General features: G+C 42.8%; 1 long non-coding RNA gene across 1 annotated transcript in view; it reads left to right on the top strand.

The window, feature by feature from the left end:
- The first annotated feature begins 2,042 nt into the window (after positions 1 to 2,042).
- The window catches only part of LOC146396106 (uncharacterized), a 271,106-nt gene continuing 254,148 nt past the window's right edge, over positions 2,043 to 19,000 (top strand). The window contains exons 1-2 of the long non-coding RNA XR_014829120.1: positions 2,043 to 3,393; positions 3,951 to 5,109. This is a non-coding gene — a long non-coding RNA (uncharacterized LOC146396106). The remainder of the gene's footprint in view (positions 3,394 to 3,950; positions 5,110 to 19,000) is intronic.

Here is a 19,000-nt window from a genome sequence, read left to right on the forward strand (position 1 = left end):
ATCTTTACAAGACACAGGTTTTCCGGTGATTATTATTTTCTATTTTCTATTTAATTTTTTCCATGTTAGTGACAGTGGGATATGACATTTTTTTTTCAGGCTGATAATGATTTTTTTTTTCATTACAGATCTAAGTTCTGGGTCTGGTGGTCAGTTTATAAATTTGGACTTTAAGAGACTTCATAGCCACTTTATCTTTGCCTACTTACACATTTGTGTATAGAAAATATTTATGTCTCCTTATATTATATATAAGAATTTGTGTTATATAGCCTTCTCCAAACTGAGATTGCTGGAAGACAATTGTAAAAGGATGTCTTTTGTCTCCTTTTCTCAAAGCAATGTAAATAAAACCTATTGACAATCCAGAAAGGCAAGATAGAGCAGTTTATTTTTCACAGTGCAAATTAAGGCAGAGATCACTGGGGGGTTAAATACAACTTAAGTATAACTGACCACGTTTCTGGAAAAAATCCTAATGCTGTTATGTTCTGCCCATGAAGAAAGGTTACTGTAAAACTGGAAATAGATTTTAAAGACAGCATTAGATTTTCTTAAAGAAAAATTGCTTATTTAGAATTATACCAGGCATTTAATTTTTTTTTTATTTTGTTCCTTTAAGGTTCAGATCTTTGGTGCATTACACATATTGCTGTCCACTTTTTGAGAAATATGTCAATTTTTGTTACATTTTTGTTAAGAGTTGACATGTTCAGAACTTCCAGTGTGCTGTCAAACTGTATAAAATACTTTTAATATTTTGCAATGAATGTCATGGATCTATTTTTTTTTTTTTTTAATGAGCAAAGCTTTGTAGACAGATGGGATCAAAGTTACCCAATGCTGAGGTAACCCAGAGGTAAGGGAGAATAGGATGCTGCCCACTTGCAACAATTCCCATAAAACTCTTATTGGAGGAGAATAAATTTCAGAGATATTTTGCTATTTTCATAAAGAAAGAGAAGAGTACTAGAAAATGAACAAAAGGTTTTTTGTATGTTCTACAGGGAAAGATGAATTGATTCTTGTACTAAAAGTTATTTTTCTGACCCATGTTGGCTAACATAGGAGGAATGAATTTGTAATATTAGTGCCTTGAATAAGTTGAATATTTAATTTTCATTTAAAATTTATTACAAAGCATTTAGAAATAACTGCTGACTCATTTTTTAAAAAAATGCTTATTTTTTGAGCATCCAAATTTAGAAATTCCCGTAAAGTGAGTTCAGATAATGCGTATAACAGATTTTTATTAATTTCATGCCGACCCCCATCTTTATCATTTAATTTTGAATACAGTACCTGAATAGTCCTGATTTTCTTTCCCTTACAACTTTCTGAAATCGGTCACCTTGATCATGACAAGGAAATCCGTTCCCTCGATGAAGAAATTTAGTAGACTTGAAAAACATGTTTTGAACAACCTGTTCCTTGTATGTGATGTGACTTTATAGATATGCTTTGAATTTTTCAAGAAATTAAGATGTATTTGCTTTAAGCTGACTGCACCTTTTTATGCAATCCCTCTTGTGACCAGCAAGCTTGTTGGTATGATGTCTGTCTGGGGAGAGGGTTATGGTGCATAATCTTAACATTTCAATGTCTTTCCCTTTATGAAGCTTGACTTTTTCTGGGCTGTAATCCATGATGTTTATCCACCAGCTGAGCTAGGTAGCCCAGACTTGGGGAGTTACAACCCAAACCAGAAAGGAATCCTGCTATGGTTGCAATATTGGTGAATTTTATTGGTCAGTGTTTATTTCGATTGACAATTGAACTCATTTCAGGTGTTAAGTCTCTAATTCCTAGAAACTACAGGTGCTAACAAAACTGACATCATTAACCTTAAATAACCCTATTTTGGCCAATAAAATTCCCAATGCTCAAATTTGGCCAAGACTGAGCACCTAATACATCTCGGTAACCTTGCTAGACACTTTCACGTATGTGCTCTCCTTTGACTCCCTCAAGAGCCCCAAAAACTGTTATTTTTCTTTCCTTCCTTGTTCCCTCTTTCCCCTTTTTTCCTCTTTTAAAAACAGTTGGGGAGTTCCCGTCATGGCTCAGCGGAAACGAATCTGACTAGTATCCATGAAGACGAAGGTTCGATCCCGGGCCTGGCTCAGTGGGTTAAGGATCCAGCGTTGCCATGAGCTGTGGTGTAGGTAGCAGACGCATCTTGGGTTCCACGTTGCTGTGGTATGGGCCATCGGCTACAGCTCAAATTCCACCCCTAGCTTGGGAATGTCCGTCCGTATGCCACCAGTGCGGCCCTAAAAAGACCAAGGGAAAAAAAAAGCAGTTGGGATAATTGTCTTCACTTTCAAGGAGTGCAGAGCTTCTTGGCCCTAAAGCTTCCCAATATGATTCCAAATCCTTTTGCTCTATAGTTTATGAAGTGGCTAGCTTAGCTTTATACTGTCTGTCTGGAAATGTTAAGTTCCTGCCGTTTACTCTTTGCCAGAAACAAACTTTGAGTAGCCAGCAGTTGGCACCCCCTTCATTCATTAGTGGCAACCCGTGGCTTGTTTCACCTTGCCAACTCCCTTACTCTCTCCGTTGTTTTGAGGAATGCAAATATATATGTATATAGTTATATTTTTTTGTCCATTGAAAGGCAGTACTGTCTTTTATTTATTCTGTTATTACGCCTTTATTTCTCAAGTAGCTTGTTTGGTCTTTAGTTGAAATAGGATACACTTGCTTAATATTTTTACTCTTATTAGAAGCTTTAATCAGTCTGTCTTTTGGTATTAATGATTTTAATTTTGTAAAAATTAGCCACCTCATGTGAACACTTAATATTTTTATTAAGAAAATAACACCTATATCCTTAAAAGAGCTCATTCACAGGTTGTGTGGATTTAAAGTGAAAGATTTATGCGTGTTTACTATACTAGATATCTTTAAGCAATGCCTTTATTGCCAGATGTTTGCTGACAGAATCACCAAGTATTGGAGTTCCCGTGTGGCGCAGCAGCAGAAACGAATCCAACTAGGAACCATGAGGTTGTAGGTTCGATCCCTGGCCTTGCTCGAGTGTGTTAAGGATCCATTGTTGCCATGAGCTGTGGTGTAGGTCGCAGACAGGGCTCAGATCTGGCGTGGCTGTGGCTGTGGCGTAGGCTGGCGGCTACTGCTCCGATTCAGCCCCTAGCCTGGGAAACTCCATGTGCCTCGGGTGTGCCCTTAAAGAGACAAAAAAATAAAATAAAATAAAGAATCACCAAGTATTTAAAAGACACCGACAGGCGTTCAGTATCCATGAGGATGCAGGTTCAGTCCCTAGCCTTCGCTTGGTGGGTTAAGGATCCTACGTTGTCACAAGCTGCAGTGTATGAAGATGGCAGATGAGGCTCAGATCTGGTGTTCCCCGTGGCTGTGCAGAGGCAGGCTAACCCCTAGCCTGGGAACTTCCATATGCCGAGGCTGTGGCCCTAAAAAGACAATAAATAAAAAAATAAATAGACACTGACAGCAGACATGGTTATGCAAATTTAGTGGAGGATTTGGGGGAGGAGTAGGTGTGTGAATGTAAACCTTCCCTAATCACAGAAATGTTTTTTTCTAAGTCATACCAAGGGGTCCCCAGTAGTTTAAAAACTCCCAAGGAGCTGAAAAGAAGCAGGGTGTGTACAGAGCCTAAAAATTTTCAAAATCATACTATTATGGTCGTAAATGTAAATTTATTAATTTATTTATTTGCTTTTATTTATTTATTTATTTGCTTTTATTTATTTATTTATTTTAATTTTATTTTCCCACTGTACAGCAAGGGGATCAAGTTATCCTTAAATGTATACATTACAATTACTTTTTTTTTCCCCACCCTTTGTTCTGTTGCAACATGAGTATCTAGACAAAGTTCTCAATGCTACTCAGTAAATTTATTTTTTACTTTTTTTTTTTTGCTTTTTAGGGCCACACCCACAGCATATGGAAGTTCCCAGGCTAGGGGTCAAAGCTGAGCTACAGCTACTGGCCGCAGCCACAGCAATGCAGGATCCGAGCCGCGTCTGTGACCTACATCGCAGCTCACAGCAACAATGGATCTTTAACCCGATGATGGGGGCCAAGGATCGAACCTGCATCCTCGTGGATACGGGTTCATTTCTGCTGTGCCACAATGGGAACTCCTGTAAATTTTTTTCACTTTAAGCATTTCTGTTTGGGAAACACTTATTGGCAATGTTTCTATCTAAAACAAAGATTTTGGTTTCACTATGGTTAGTATGCCCTGAAGAAAATGTATCTGAGACAAGCTATGTATTTGGGAGACATCCACATCATAGCCTTAGGTTATTCAAATATGAAGTTTCTGTAATATAGATTCAACTATAGTCAAAACATTATCAGGTAGGAGTTCCCTGGTTCAGCAGGTTAAGAATCCATGGTTGTCAGTGCTTTGGCTCTGGTTACTGCTGTGGCACAGGCTTCACCCCGGCTTGGGAACTTCTGCATGCTGTGGGCATGGCCAAAAAATAATTAAGTTAAAAAAAAGGAAAAGAATGATCAGGTAATCTCCAAGTTCTAACACCTACCCAGGGGCACTAAGATCTGGGAACTACTACCTAATGCCAAGCCAGAAACCAAGAAGGTTTTGGGGTTTTTTTCATTCCCATAAGGGACAAAAGATATCCTCTGGGAACCAGATGGTTAGTGGAGGTGGCAGGGACAAGACGTGTCCCTTGTGCCATTTCACTGCCTTCTTGTCCTGCTGCTGGCAGAGAATGTGAGCTTGCCTGGGCTATCAGCATTCTTGGGCCATTCTATTGACTCCTGTCGTTAGGCTACGGAGAACAACTCTCCTTACTAATGATGTTTACTAATGATTAGTAAAAAGAAACACCCCAAAACAGCATTAAAGGTTGGATTTGGGGAGTTCCCGTCATGGCGCAGCACAAATCCAACTAGGAACTATGAGGTTCTGGGTTCGATCCCTGGCCCGGCTCAGTGGGTTGAGGATCCTGTGTTGCTGTGGCTGTGGTGTAGTAGGCCAGCAGCTACAGCTCCAATTAAACCCCTAGCTTGGGAACCTCCATATGCCTCGGGTGAGGCCCTAAAAAGCAAAAAAAAAAAAATTGGATTTGGGTAGAGTTACAACTGATAGTCAACCTTTCCTGTAATTAGTAATGAGAAAACTGTGTCCCAAAAGTGGTGGTTAGCTAAAACATTGTAGTAAGAAGAGAAATCCACAGAGTCCTTGGAGTAAGATCGACACAAAGGTGACAGTGTTCGTTTCTGCTACATTCCTGGTTAAGCTTTTGCAGACCCGCTGGGAACTTAACCACTATCTCCATGGGAAAATAAACCCCAGGCTCCAAATAGCTAATTTACAGCGATCCTCTGGAACACAGCCCATTAATAAGTTTGGACTTCCTGTACTATAATATCTTGGCCATATATCTGTTACAGGCTTACTGGAATTCAATGGTAAGGGTGGGGGAAAAGGGGGAAATCCTCTCCCTCAATTAAAATAACGAATAACTATTAACACAATTTAAACTGCTTGATTTAAATTCAAGGAAGGAAGATTATCAAATATATAAAATGGTAAGGCCAGTTGTAGTACACCAGGAAGGAGAAAAAGACCTCAGTCAATAATTAAAAATTGGGAGTTCCCGTTGTGGCGCAGTGGTTAACGAATCTGACTAGGAACCATGAGGTTGCGGGTTCAGTCCCTGCCCTTGCTCAGTGGGTTAACGATCCGGCGTTGCCATGAGCTGTGGTGTAAGTTGCAGACGCGGCTCAGATCCCGCATGGCTGTGGCTGTGGCGTAGGCCAGCGGCTACAGCTCTGACTCAACCCCTAGCCTGGGAACCTCCATAGGCCGTGGAAGCAGCCCAAGAAATGGCAAAAAGACAAAAAAATAACAATAATTAAAAATTGTACTGTTTACCTTAACTGCATACACTGGTGTTTCTGTTTTATGCATGTCTGGATACCGTATGGTCTTAAAGTAGGTATTTGCATTTTAATTTTTTTTTCTTTTTTAGGGCTGTACCTGCGGCATATGGAAGTTCCTGGGCTAGGGGGTCAAATCAGAGCTGCAGCTGCAGGCCTGTGTCACAGCCACAGCAATGCCAGATCTGAGCTTCATCTGCAACCTACACTGCAGCTTATGGCAAGGTTGGATCCTTAACCCACTTTTTAGGGCTGCACCTGTGGCATATGGAAGTTCCCAGGCTAGGGGTCAAATCAGAGCTGCAGCTCCTGGCCTACACCACAGCCACAGCAACTTGGGATCTGAGCTGTCTGTGACCTATACCGCAGCTCACGGCAACACCAGATCCTTTAACCCACTGAGCAAGGCCAGCGAATGAACCCACATCCTCATGGATACTAGTCAGATTCTTAACCCACTGAGTCACAATGGGAACTCCTGTTTTATGGAATTCTTAAGGAAAACCAGAAAGAGAAAGAAATGATGGCAGCAGAAGTAGATAGGATTCTACTAAAAATTACCCAACCTAGGAGTTCCCCTCGTGGCACAGCAGAAACGAATCTGACTAGGAACCATGAGGTTGTGGGTTCAATCCCTGGCCTCACTCAGTGGGTGAAGAATCCGGTGTTGCTGTGAGCCGTGGTGTAGGTCGCAGACTCGGCTCGGATCCTGCATTGCTGTGGCTGTGGCATGGGCTGGCAGCTACAGCTCTGATTAGCCCCCTAGCCTGGGAACCTCCCTATACCGCAGGTGTGGCCCAAAAGACAAAAAAAAACTACCCAACCTAGCCTCCTTCTTTTACACGTGCGTTTTTTGCCCCCATGGCAAGCCTTGACCCTTCTTGATGCCTCTCTCCTTCTCAGCACTGCCAGTTAAGTCCCACTCTGCTCTGATACCTTGCCCAAAATCTTGTTCCTGAAGCCTTCTTGTGCCAGCTTGAGTGTATAATGACCTTATTCTTACGTTAATGCCTTGAATTGTTTTCTAGAATGCCCCCCCATGGGTTCCTCTGGTGCCAGAGAGCTGTAGTGGTTAAGAGTTTAATCCTCAGTCAAGGCCATCTGATTGAGCAACTTGGCTCCACAAATTTCCTTGGTAGTGAGACCCTGGGCAAGCCACTTAACCTCTTGGGGATAATAGTGTCTACCTCCTTGTGTTGTTGAGGATTACAGGGCAGAGTGCATGTAAGGCACGAGGTGGGGTCTTAGTGCCATGTAAAGGTCACTGCTCTCTTGGGTTGCTTGCCAATAAACACCTTGCCAGGCGGCACTACCCAAGGTCATGGAGCCATGTTTTCTCTGTGTTTTGCTTTGTTTTGTTTTTAAACACTACCGAGACAGTGGACCTAGCAGCTACCAATCACAAGTTAATTCAACACAGAAAAAAAAATAGAAGATTATGATTATGGCATACCAGCTACCTGTAAAAAAAGTCCATTGATTTTTTTTTTCCAGGTATTTTGGAATACCCAGATAGTTGACAGTCTGCAACAAAGAATTTTAAGATTTCAGTGTCCTTCAGACTCAATCAAGGTCTTAAAAATATAAAATGGGAGAAATTCTCCTGTGGTATAGTTGGTTAAGAATCCAGTGTTTTCACTGCTGTGGCTCAGGTTCGATCCCTGGCCTGGGAACTTCCACATGCTCTGGATGTGACCAAAAATAGTTTGTGTGTGTGTGTAAAATGGGGTGCAGAAAGAGTACATAGGGGGACTACACAACAGGAGAAATATCGTGACTAATTAACACTTTCCCCAGCCATTCTAAAGAGAGAGAAAAGCATTTAAATTTCAATATGAGGTATTGAAAAGGAAAGACTTTTGACAGCAAGGCATAGAAAGGTTTATGAAATATGTTCAGGGAGTTCCTGTTGTGGTTCAGCAGGGTTTTGTTACCTCATGACTAGTATCCATGCGGATGTGGGTTTTTTTGGGTTTTGTTTGTTTTTGTTTTGTTTTGTTTTGCTTTTTACAGCCGCACCTGTGGCACATGGAGGTTCTCAGGTTAGGGATCGAGTCAGATCTGTAGCTGCTGGCCTACACCACAGCCGTAGCATCGCAGGTTCCGAGCTAAGTCTGTGACCTATGCCACAGTTGACAGCAAGCCAGATCCTTAACCCACTGAGAAAGGCTACGGATCAAACCTGCACCTTCATAGATGCTACTCAGATTCGTTAACCACTGAGCCACGATGGGAACTCCATGAGGATGTGAGTTTGATCCCTGGCCCCACTCAGTGGGTTAAGGATCCGGTGTTGGCAAGAGCTATGGTGTAGGTTGAATCTGGTGTTGCTGTGGCTGTGGCGTAAGCCAGCAGCTGCAGCTCTGATTTGACCCCTAGCCTGGGAATTTCCATATGCCCCAGGAAAAGAGAAAAGAAAGGAAGAAAAGAAAAATAAATAAAATGCACATGCAGAGTTCTCTAGTGACACAGTGGGTTAAAGAGCTGGTGTTGTCACTGCTGTGGCTCAGGTTGTAGCTATAGCACTGGTTTGATTCCTGGTTGGGGAACCTCAGTGTGCCGCAGGCCCAGCACCCCCCCTCCCCCCGCCGCCTGCCAAAAAAACCTTGTATGAATCCCAGAGCTAATAGTTTTTGTTTGTTTTTGTCTTTTATCTTTTTAGGGCCACATCCACAGCATATGGAGGTTCCCCAGGCTAGGGGTCAAATTAGAAGCTGTGGCTGCCAACCTACACCGCAGGTGCAGCGACACCAGATCTGAGCCAGATCTGCAACCACAGCCCACAGCAACACTGGATCCTTAACCCACTGAGCAAGGCCAGGGATTGAACCTGCGTCCTCATAGATGCTAGTCAGGTTCATTTCCTCTGAGCCACAGCGGGAACTCAAGAGCTAATATTCATTTACTAACTGTACAAACTGAGGCAAGTTCCCTAGCCTCTCAAACCTCAGTGCTCTCATTCTCAGCACAATTGCTTGAATGAGATGATTTATAGGACCATAGGAAGTATAATGTATGACATATAACAACTACTCCATAACTGTCCATTTCTGTTTCTTTTCTCTGAATTCATAGAAAGCGCCTGGAATTAAAGTAGGTCTTTAATTAGAAAACTGTAAATGGAGTTCCCGTCGTGGTGCAGTGGTTAACGAATCTGACTAGGAACCATAAGGTTGTGGGTTCAATCCCTGGCCTTGCTCAGTGGGTTAAGAATCCGGCATTGCCATGAGCTGTGGTATGGGTTGCAGATGCGGCTCAGATCCCACATTGCTGTGGCTGTGGCATAGGCTGGCGGCTGCAGCTCCGATTTGACCCCTAGCCTGGGAACCTCCATATGCTACAGAAGCGGCCCTAGAAAAAGGCAGAAAAAAAAAAAAAAACTGTAAAAAGGGACCTTGTTCTAGAGTCAATTTCTAAGTTATTGAAAAGCAAATATCAAATTAATTAAAACCCTATTTACATAATTTACTATTTTCTTGCATGATTTGTGTGAGATCTTTTTTTTTTTTTCCCCAGGGCCACATCTGCAGCACATGGAGGGTCCCAGGTTAGGGGTCTAATTGGAGCTGTAGCCACTGGCCTACGCCAGAGCCACAGCAACGCCAGATCTGAGCCGCATCTGCGACCTACACCACAGCTCACGGCAACACCAGATCCTTAACCCACTGAGCAAGGCCAGGGATCGAACCCACAACCTCATGGTTCCTAGTGGGATTCGTTAACCACTGAGCCACGACGGGAACTCCGAGATTTCTCTTTTTGATTAAAGTTATTAGTGTTCTTGGGCAACTGATTAATTTTTAAAAATATAATTGAACTATATGTTTTCATAGTAGGAACAGGCTCAGCCAACACAAACCACAAACATTTATTCACTCAGCCATGTGCCAGATACTTAGGCATTTCCCTGGCATTTGGCTGTAACAGAAAATGATTATAGGGGTCTTATTCAGGGTGCTGGGTTGCACAGTGTCAAGGCAACTCAACTCTGTGGAATGAGTGTTTACAACAGGGAACTTAAGAAATCACTTTAGCAGGAGTTCCCTCGTGGCAGCATGGGCTAAGGATCTGGTGTTGTCGCTGCATGCAGCAGGTTGCTGCTGTGGCACCGGCTTGACCTCTGGCCCCAGAACTTCCATATGCCATGGGCACAGCCAAAAAATAAAAAAACACTTTAGCAGTTTGTAACCTACTGAAAAGAATAGAACGATATAGAATAGAAAACATGTTGATGGCAAATTTGCTGACTGATGAAAACTTTTGATCTGGATAGGTTATCTCATCAAAATACAGCTTGGAGTTCCCATCTTGGCTCAGCGGTATTGAACCCCACTAGTATCCATTGAGGATGAGGGTTCCATCCCTGGCCTCACTCAGTGGGTTAAGGATCCATCATTGCCACAAGGTGTGGTGTAGGTCACAGCCATGGCTCGGATTCCACGTTGCTGTGGCTATGGGACAGGCTAGCAGCTTTAGCTCTGATTCGACCCCTAGCCTGGGAACCTCCATATGCTGTGGGTGCGGCCAAAAAAAAAAAAAAAAGAACTTGAATCTCAAATAAGATTAAAAGGAAGTATTTTTTCACACAGCAGGTTCTGAGCATATAGAACTTAAGAGACAGAATTTGTGGCAAAGGTTAACTTTCTTACAGTCGAAAGTATGAAACTTAGCCTGAGTTGGTTAACCTTCTCAGTGTGATAATAAATAGGCTGGCTGGGCATGGTACTCCATTAGGCTCTTCAGAGACAGAAAAGAAAATATAATACACAGTTATGCACAGGGAGCTTATGATCTAGTTGCAAAAATAAATACCATCTGGAAAGCCATTGGAGACCAAGCAAGGGCTCTTAGTAGAGAATGAAAGGGGCAGGGTCAGGAGAGAAGGCAGCCTGACTTAGCCGAGGGACCTGGGGCTGCTCTCAGAACTCTGAGCTTATCCTACTCCTAAAAACCGAAAAAAAAGTGTGTGCAGATTCAAGAAGATTCGTGGACATCTCACACAGTCCTGGCACATAGAAGATATTAGATCAGTGTTTGTTGATCTAAATGGAGAGAATTTCTATTTCCCTGCAGCAGAGGAAATAGTATTTGGTAAAGCAGGAGTGAGCATGCTTCCACAGAAAGTGTTGCAGAAAAATAGAGGGAAAAAAAGCAGTAGGGTAGAGCCCAAATAAGAGGACTTTGAAAGCTAAGCCAAAAAGTTTGAACAGATATAACAGGGAATGAAGAACCATTGTTTGTGCTTAAGCAAAAAGGATCTTCTGGGAGTTCCTGTAGTGGCTCAGTGGTTAACAAATCTGACTAGCATCCATGAGGACACAGGTTCGATCCCTGGCCTGGCTCAGTGGGTTAAGGATCTGGCGTTGCCGTGAGCTGTGGTATAGGTTGCAGATGCAGCTTGAGTCTTGCGTTGCTGTGGCTCTGGTGTAGGCCAGAAGCTACAGCTCCAATTCAACCCCTAGCCTGGGAACCTTCATGTGCCACAGGTGCAGCCCTATTTAAAAAAAAAAAAAAAAAGGATCTTCTGCTATTTAATTATTCAAGGAGTACCTATGAATCATTTATAGTGTGCCAGGCATTGTGGTTAGAGTATTGGGGAAACAGTGGTTCCTGCCCTCAAGTGGCTTAAGTCTGGCAAGAAAGAAAAGGATTATTTTCAGGGGGGTAATATTTTATACAGATCCTACCTTTAAAAATATCAGCTCAGGCGTTCCTGTCATGGCTCAGTGGTAGACAAATTCGACTAGGAACCGTAAGTTGCGGGTTCAATCTCTGACCTTACTCAGTGGGTTGAGGATCCAGCATTGCCGTGAGCTGTGGTATAGGTCCCAGACTCGGCTTGGATTCCACGTTGCTGTGGTTGTGGTGTAGGCCGGAGACTACAGCTCCAATTGGACCCCTAGCCTGGGAACCTCCATATGCAGAGGGTGCGGCCCTAGAAAATATAAAAAAATAAAATAAAAAAATATATATCAGCTCAAGCAGTTCCTGTGGTAGCTCAGCTGTAATGAACCCAACTAGTATCCACGAGGACAAGGGTTCGATCCCTGGTCTTGCTCAGTGGGTTAAGGGTCTAGTGTTGACATGAGCTGTGGTGCAGGTTGCAGATGCAGCTTGGATCTCGTGTTGCCATGACAGTGGCTGTGGCATAGGCCAGTAGCTGCAGCTCCCATTCAACCCCTAGCCTAGGACCTTCCATATGGCATAAGTGCAGCCCCCAAAAGCCCCAAAAGACTTTATTTGGCCCTAAAAAGGCCAAATATATATCCATGGAGTTCTCTTGTGGTGCAGAGAGTTAAGGGTAGACATTGTCATTACAGTGGCTGAGGTCACTGCTGTGGCAGAAGTTCCTTGTCTGGCCCAGGAACTTCCATATGCTGAGGTTCGGCCAAAAAAAAAAAAAAATCAGCTCCATGAAAGTGGAGTGGTTTTATCCTCTTTTTCTTTTGATCTGTTTTGTTGACTTAGCATCCAGAACAGTGCCTAGCACAAAATACACACCATAAATATTTCTTGAATTAATGAATATTTTAGATACTGAATTTTTAAGCAGTACAGTCCCTGAGACTCTTAGATAATTAAGACATGGCTTTTAGATGAGTTAAATGAGAAGCGTTCTAAGGAAGCAAGTGTGGACTTTCTGTTAATCGCACTGAAAGAGTCCGAGATGATTAGTAAAATATCTGTGCAATTCTAATTATGCCCGTAACCTTTGAGCATTATATTCCATTTGACCTTGTGATAGTCAAGCTATAAAAAAAAAAAAACAGCCAAACCCTGGGAGTGGTGTTAAGTATTCTGCTTTTTTTCTATTGGCATATTTCTGTTGTGCATTCTTTATTGCTAAAAACACTTAAAATATCTGTGCTCTATTTCTAAAAAACTAATGTATACTCTATTTTGAAATGACTTGCATCACTTAATATTGAAAACTTAACAGGTTGGAAAACAAGAGAATCACCGTACAAGAGGAAAAATAAAATAGGGCTTTCATTACAGCCTTTTGTATGGAAACTCTCGAGCATATTTGAGCAAATGTCTTTGAGCATTCCCTTCCCCCACCTTGTAGGACGTGATCAATGAAACCATCTGCTCCTCCAGGTAACTTGGCAGCTGTTAATTAACTCACATTGTTCCCTGAGTTTTGCTGTCACCATAGATGGTTCTAGAACATAATAACAAAAGATTTGTCAGAATAGCTTTCATAATACAAGTTTCCTTCAAATTATAGACAGGAAAAAAAAAATCAATATTGACCAACTGGGAAGAATTAAATAAACATTTACATAGCCATAAATCATGTCACTTTTCTCAGAGGTTATTACCATGATGTTTTATACAGCTAAACATTTTAAATGTAGAAAGCAAGCACAGTTAAGTAATTTTTTTTTTTTTTTTTTTTTTTTTGGTCTTTCTGCCTTTTCTTGGGCCGCTCCCTCGGCATATGGACATTCCCAGGCTAGGGGTCGAATCGGAGCTGTAGCTGCCAGCCTACGCCAGAGCCACAGCAATGTGGGATCCAAGCCTCGTCTATGACCTACACCACAGCTCATGGCAACACCGGATCCTTAACCCACTAAGCAAGGCCAGGGATTGAACCTGCAACCTCATGGTTCCTCGTCAGATTCATTAACCACTGAGCCATGATGGGAACTCCACAATTAGGTAATTTAATACGAACAGAATTTGTACTTCACATGGGGAAAGAGTGGACCATCTCAGTTTGTGGTAGGATGCACAGATGCTTCCTATAGCTCTGTCCAGAGGGGGATGTTAACTTTAGCCTCAGAGAAGGCCCGTTAGGCCCGCCTCGAGCTAGATGGTAGGCACCACGTTTCTCTGCCTGGAGGAAGGAGGGAAGAATTCCGTTACCTAAAATGTATGAGCAGCAAAGTCAGAACAGTTCACGCAGGAATCTCTGATGATGTGATAAATTATCACTCTATCTCACAGTAGGTGTCCAGCTCTCAGAAATGAAACTAAGAAGTTACCTTCCTGGCTCAATGGTTAATGAACCCGATTAGGGACCATGGGGTTTCAGGTTCAATCCCTGGCCTCGCTCGGTGGGTTAGGGAGCCATCGTTGCCATGAGCTGTGGTGTAAGTCACAGACGTGGCTCAGATCCCACGTTGCTGTGGCTGTGGTGTAGGCCAGCGGCTACAGATCCGGTTAGACCCCTAGCCTGGGAACCTCCATGTGCTGCGAGGGCGGCCATAGAAAAAAAAGACAAAAAAATAAAAAAAAATTTAAAAAATGAAGCTAAGAAAATAATCACAGGGAGAGAGGCACATGATACAATTCCTAGAAAACTCATGTAAAAACTCCATGCAGGTAATTTGTCCTTACTTTTTTTTGCTCTTTAGGGCAGCCCCTGAGTCATATGGAGGTTCCCAGGCTAGGGGTCAAATCCGAGCTGTAGCCGCTGGGCTATACCACAGCCATAGCAATGCAAGATCTGAGCCGAGTCTGCGACCTACACCACAACTCACAGCAATACCAGATCTTTAACCCACTGAGTGAGGCCAGGGATTGAACCTGCATCCTCATGGATGCTAGTGGGATTTGTTAACCACTGAGCCACAACGGGAACTCATTTGTCTTTACTTTTCTATTGGAACGGAGGGAGTTTCCATCATTGCTCAGGGGTAAGGAACCCAACTAGTATCCATGAGGACAGAGGTTCGACCCCTGGCCTCTCTCAGTGGGTTAAGGATGTTGTGTTGCTGTGAGCTGTGGTGTAGGTGGAAGACGTGGCTCAGATCTGGTGTTGCTGTTGCTATGGGTAGGCCAGCAACTGCAGCTCAGATATGACCCCTAGCCTGGGAACCTCCATATGCCACAGGTATGATCCTAAAAAGACAAAAAACAAAAAAACAAACCAAAAAAAAACTCTATTGGAAGAGGGTTTCTATTTTATCTGAATCAAACTGTTGGTGTGTTATTTTTGAGGGGGCGGGTTTTGCTTCCCTCTTTTTTTTTTTTTTTTTTTTTTTTTTTGTCTTTTCTAGGGTCACACCCGAGGCATATAGAAGTTCCCCGGCTAGGGGTCAAATCTGAGCTGTAGCTGCCGGCCACAGCAACACCAGATACTTAACCGCCTGAGCAAGGCCAGGGATCGAACCCGCAACCTCATGGTTCCTGTCGGATTCGTTTCCACTGCACCAGGGTGGGAATTCCGCTTCCCTCTCTTATCTTCACTTGAATTCAGGACACTTCTGAAATGTTCATTCTTTTAAGCTATTGAAAGGAATTTGTGTATTTATAGTTTCAGTTTTTATTATTTGTGTGGGGTTTTTATTAATTTTTTTTAGGGCTGCACCTGCTGTATATGGAGGAACTAAGTTGTCAAATTTTTCATTTTTGGATTGCACCCATTAATGGTATTTGTTTTCCTTAATCTGTACTATTGACTCAGAGTCGTTACACTGTTGAAGCATACTGAGTCTTCCAAAACACACCACTTCTTCCAAAATTAAGCCATCTTAAGAGAAAACAGTATTATTAAAAGACAAACACGAGTTCCCGTCGTGGCTCAGTGGTTAGCGAACCTGACTAGCAACCTTGAGGATGCGGGTTTGATCCCTGGCCTCAGGCAGTGGGTTAAGGACCTGTTGTTGCCCTGAGCTGTGGTGTAGGTCAGCCCCTCGGACCCCTAGCTACAGTTCTGATTGGACCTCTAGCCTGAAAAATCTCCATATGCCCTAAAAAGACAAAAAGACCAAGAAAAAAAAAAAAAAAGAAGACAAACAGTGGAGTTTCTGCTGTGATGAAACCGGATCAATGGCGTCTTGGGAGGGCTGGGATGCAGGTTCCATCCCTGGCCTGGCACTGTGGATCCAGTGTTGCCACAGCTTTGGCTTAGAATCAGACTATAGCTTGGATCTGATCCCTGGCCCAGGAACTCCATATACCTGGAAGGGGGCTTGGGGCAAAAAAGAAAAAAAAAAAAAAAAAAAAAAAAAAAGACAAGCAGTAAGCAACCTAACTGCTACTATTTCAGCTAAAAACCTTAAAGCATACTACAAATGCTTTTCGTGTTACCTAACAATTGGAAAAACAAATTCTAGAAATGAATTGCTTAATATTACGTAGAGTAGCCCAATTCTAGAGAGAAATAACTTTGGGTATGTGCTGTTGTAATTTTTGTTGTTGTTGCCTAAACTGCAGACTTTATTCATATTTTGCCAGTCTACTGCTAATGTCCTTTTTCTGCTCTAGACACCAGTCTCTCCATGTTTTTCCGGACCTCCGTCCTTTTGAAGAGTACCAGTTATTTTGTAGAATATCTCTCAATCTAAGTTTCTTTGATATTTCCTTTTTTTTTTTTTAATAATTTTCCCTCAGAATTTTTTTTTTTTTTTTAATCTTTTCAGGGCCACACCTGTGGCACATGGAGTTTTCCAGGCTGGGGGTCTAATCGGAGCTGTAGTCACCGGCCTACACCACAGCCACAGCAATGCCAGATCCGAGCCTCTTCTGTGACCCACACCACAGCTCACGGCAACGCCGGATCCTTAACCCACTGCCTGAGGCCAGGGATCGAACCTGCATCCTCATGAATGCTAGTCAGATTTGTTTCCACTGAGCCACAACGGGAACTCCAGTATTTCCTTGTGATTAGATGACGGGATGTATTTTTGGCAAGAGAATCTCAGATGTGACGTGCCCTTTCGGAGCATCCTCTCAAGGAGGATGTGATATTGACTCGTGTTGTGACTTGGTCTAGTTTTCTGCTGCTGCTGTAACACATCGCCACAGACCTAGCACCGTCAAACAACATCCACTTATTATCTCAGGGTTTCTGGAGGTTGGAAGTCCAGGACACGTGTGGCTGGGCTCTCTGCTCGGGGTCTCCCAAGGCTGATGTCAGGGTCCCGGCTGTGCCACGTTCTAATCTAGAACTTGGGGTCCTCATACAGCTCATTCAGGTTGTTGGCAGAATTCAGGGTGGACCATTCGTTTTCTCACTGGCTGGCAGCAGGAATCAATCTCAGTTCTTAGAAGCCACCATCAAGCTCTCACTAGCGTATGGTATTTGTCTTTCTCTTTCTGACTTACTTCACTCAGTATGAGGGTCTGCTATCATTTATATCTGGAATCTAATATATGGCACAAATGAACCTTTCCACAAAAAAGAAACTCATGGACATGGAGAACAGACTTGTGGTTGCCAAGGGGGAAGGGGAGGGAGTGGGATGGATGGGGAGCTTGGGACTAATAGATGCAGGCTATTGCCTTTGGAATGGATTAGCAATGAGATCCTGCTGTGTAGCACAGGAAACTCCATCTAATCACTTATGATGGAGCCTGATAATGTGAGAAAATAGAATGTACACATGTATGCATAACTGGGTCACCATGCTGTACAGTAGGAAAAAAATTGTATTGGGGAAATAACAATTAAAAAAAAAGTTCTCACTAGCAGTGCCTCTGTTTACAAGGGCACAGGAGGATTTCCCTCCCCTACAATCCCTGGCACACTTCAAATCTCTGACTTCCAGACTCAGATTTAAAAGGTTCATATGATTAGGTCAGGCCCAAACCCATAACCTCCCTTTATTTTAAAGTCGTCTGTGTCACATAATATAACCTCGTCACAGGATTAAAATCCATTGTATTCACAGCTTGGCTGATTATGAAAGGCTTGTAAACCAAAAGTGGACAGGAAAGGGGGGAGACTGGGCATCTGAGAATTCTGCCTGTCACACTAGTGATAATAGCTTGATTATTTGGTTAAGCGGGTGTCTTCTGGTTTCTCCACTGTGACACTACTGTTTTTCTGTCTGCAATCAGAAGATACCTTGGGGGGAGATAATTTGAACTATGCAGATATTTTATTTCTCCTCATCAATGGAGTTGTCCATTCTCCCTCATTTATTTATTTACTTATTTTTGTTTATTTCATTGCAGGCTCATGGATATATATTTTATTTGGGGAGTTATAATCTAATTTTTTAATATTTTTATTTTTATTTTTTTGCTTTTCAGGGCTTCTCCCTTGACATATGGAGGTTCCCAGGTGAGGGGTCCAATCAGAGCTACAGCTGCCGGCCTATACCACAGCCGAAGCAATGCCGAATCTGAGTCGCATCTGCCGCCTACACCATAGCTCATGGCAATGCTGGATTCTTAACTCACTGAGCAAGGCCGGACGAACCTGCATCCTCATAGTTCCTAGTCGGATTCATTTCTGCTGCACCACTACAGGAACTTGGGGAGTTAGAATCTAACACTGTCTTTATTTTGCTGTTCAAATTGTTCCAACTTCAGCTGCTGGGAGCTCTTTCAGGTTAGCGGCTGTGTGCTTTCTACATGCCCGTGTCCTTTTTGAGCCCTTCTTGAATTTCTGGCACCACAAGACACTTTGGGTTCATCTTGGGTTCTTTTCCTGCCCCAGCTCTGGAGTAAATCACTTTTCCAAGGACAACTTCAGCTTTAATCCAAGAGAACTAGAAATACTTTTCAGTTTGGATTGGCTACAGATTAGCGTCTCCACAGTTTAGATGCAGATTAACGAATACAGTAGTTTCCACTTGCTGTCCTAACAAGGTACCACAAATCTAGTGGCTTAAAAACAACACAGATTTATTATTTTACAGTCCTGCAGGTCAGAAATGAAATGGGTTTTACCGGGCTAAAATTAAGGTATCGTCTGTGTTCTTTCTGGAGACCCTAGGAGATAATCTGTTTTCCTTGCCTTTCCCAGCTTCTAGAAGCTGCTTGCCTTTCTGGACTCATGATCCTTTATTCTGTCTTTAAAATCAGCAACATAGCATCTTCCAATCTCCTCTGACTCTTGTCCTCCTGCCTTGCTCTTCCTAGGATTCTTTTGCTTACATTGTGCCCACCCAGGTGATCCAGAATAATCTCCCCTTCTCAATAGCCTTAACTGAATCAATCTACAAAATTCCTTTTGCCTTGTAAGGCAATATTCACAGGTTTGGGGATCAGAACATGAATGTAAGGGAGTTCCCTTTGTGGCTCAGTGGTAATGAACCCGACTAGCATCCATGAGGATGCAGGTTCAATCCCTGGCCTTGCTCAGTGAGTTAAGGATCCGGTGTTGCCATGAGCTGTGGTGTAGGTTGCAGACGTG

The sequence above is a fragment of the Sus scrofa genome, chromosome 15, assembly GCF_054392235.1.
Source record: "Sus scrofa isolate SSC_HxYL_T2T_F1_AM1 chromosome 15, Sscrofa_HxYL_maternal_Yorkshire_Landrace_v2.0, whole genome shotgun sequence".
In the NCBI taxonomy this organism is placed as follows: Eukaryota; Metazoa; Chordata; class Mammalia; order Artiodactyla; family Suidae; genus Sus; species Sus scrofa.